Source organism: Hippopotamus amphibius, chromosome 6 (genome assembly GCF_030028045.1).
Source record: "Hippopotamus amphibius kiboko isolate mHipAmp2 chromosome 6, mHipAmp2.hap2, whole genome shotgun sequence".
Classification (NCBI taxonomy): Eukaryota; Metazoa; Chordata; class Mammalia; order Artiodactyla; family Hippopotamidae; genus Hippopotamus; species Hippopotamus amphibius.
The window spans coordinates 130,845,424-130,847,900 of record NC_080191.1 but is presented as its reverse complement, the minus strand read 5'-3'; positions in this window follow the sequence as shown (position 1 = coordinate 130,847,900).

Here is a 2,477-nt window from a genome sequence, read left to right as displayed (position 1 = left end):
GATGATTGAACTTGGTGTACCCTCCCCAAAATAATAAATAAATAAATAAAATGAAATTTTTAAAAAAAAGCAATACTTTGCTACTGCCGTCAAGTAGATTCTGAATCTCAAATTCCAAAATCACCACTGTTTGGCAGTTCTTGGCTTCATCTGCAAGTGTCTGAGTAGGGGTCAAAGTCCATACAGATGAAGAAGGCTTCTTTTTTATTTTTTTAAGAACTTTTATTGAAATATTATTAACATACAATAAATTGCACGTATTTAAAGTATACAATTTGTTTTTTTTTTCTTATTAGTAATATGTATATATCAATCCCAATCTCACAATTCATCCCATCCCAACCCCTACCCCCCATTGTAGTTTTCATTTACATTTCTCTAATAATTAGTGATGTTGATCATCTTTTCATATGACTCTTGGCCATCTGTATGTCTTCTTTGGAGAAACGCCTATTTAGGTCTTCTGCCCATTTTTTGACTGGGTTGTTTGTTTTTTTGATATTGAGCTGAACTGTTTATATATTTTGCAGATTAATCCTTTATCTGTTGATTCAGTTGCAAATATTTTCTCCCATTCTGAGGGTTGTCTTTTCATCTTGCTTATAGTTTCCTTTGCTGTGCAGAAGCTTTGAAGTTTCCTTAGGGCCCACTCATTTATTTTTGTTTTTATTTCCATTACTCTAGGTGGTGAGTCAAAAAAGATCTTGCTGTGATTTATGTCAAAGAGTGTTTTTCCTATGTTTTCCACTAGGAGTTTCATAGTGTCTGGCTTTATATTTAGGTCTTTAATCCATTTTGAGTTTATTTTTGTGTATGGTGTTAGGGAATGTTCTAATTTCATTCCTTTACTTGTAGCTGTCCAGTTTTCCCAGCACCACTTATTGAAGAGGCTGCCTTTTCTCCATTGTATATCCTTGCCTCCTTTGTCACAGATTAGTTGACCATAGTTTATCTCTGGGCTTTCTATCCTGTTCCATTGATCTATGTTTCTTTTTTTGTGCCAGTACCATATTGTCTTGATTACTGTAGCTGTGTAGCATAGTCTGAAATCAGAGAGTCTGATTCCTCCAGCTCCATTTTTTTCCCTCAAGATTGCTTTGGCTATTCGAGGTCTTTTGTGTCTCCCTACAAATTTTAAGATTTTTTGTTCTAGTTCTGTGAAAAATGCCATTGGTAATTTGATAGGGATTGCATTTATTCTACAGATTGCTTTGGGTATTATAGTCATTTTTAAAATGCTTATTCTTCCAAACCAGAAATATGGTATATCTCTCTATCTGTTTGTATTGTCTTTGATTTCTTTCATAAGTGTCTTATAGTTTTCTGAGTACAGGTCTTTTACCTCCTTGGTTAGGTTTATTCCTAGGTATTTTATTCTTTTTGTTGCAATGGTGAATGGCATTGTTTCCTTAATTTCTCTTTCTGATCTTTCATTGTTAGTGTATAGAAATGCAAGAGATTTCTGTGTGTTAATTTTGTATCCTGCAACTTTACCAAGTTCATTGAATAGCTCAAGTAGTTTTCTGGTGGCATCTTCAGATTTTCTATGTATAGTATTATGTCATCTGCAAGCAGTGAGTTTTACTTCTTTTCCAATTTGGATTCCTTTTATTTCTTTTTCTTCTCTGATTGCTACGGCAAGGACTTCCAAAACTATGTTGAATAGTAGTGGAGAGAGTGGAGATCCTTGTCTTGTCCCTGATATTAGAGGGAATGCTGTCAGTTTTTCACCATTGAGAACAATGTTTGCAGTGGGTTTGTTGTATATGGCCTTTATTGTGTTGAGGTAGGTTCCCTCTATGCCCACCTTCTGGAGAGTTTTTGGTTTTTTTTTTTTATCATAAATAGGTATTGAGTTTTTTCAAAAGCTTTTTCTGCATCTATTTAGATGATCATGTGGTTTTTATCCTTCAAGTTGTTAATATGGTGTATCATACTGATGGATTTACGTATATTGAAGAATCCTTGCATTCCAGGTATAAACCCCACTTGATCATGGTGTAGGATCCTTTTAATGTGTTGTTGGATCCTATTTGCTAATATTTTGTTGAAGATTTTTGTATCTAAATTCATCAGTGATAATGGTCTGTAATTTTCTTTTTTTGTAATATTTTTGTCTGGTTTTGGTATCAGGGTGATGGTGGCCTTGTAGAATGAGTTTGTGAATGTTCCTTCCTCTGCAATTTTTTGGAAGAGTTTGAGAAGGATGGGTGTTAGCTCTTCTCTAATTGTTTCATAGAATTCACCTGTGAAGCCATCTGGTCCTGGGCTTTTGTTTTTTGGAGGATTTTTAACCACAGTTTCAGTTTCATTACTTATGATTGCTTTATTCATATTTTCTATTTCTTCCTGAATAAGTCTTTTAAGTTTATAGCTTTATAACAATCTATCCATTTCTTGCAGGTTGTCCATTTTATTGGCATATAGTTCCTTGTAGTAGTCTGGTATGATGCTTTGTATTTCTGCCATATCAGTTG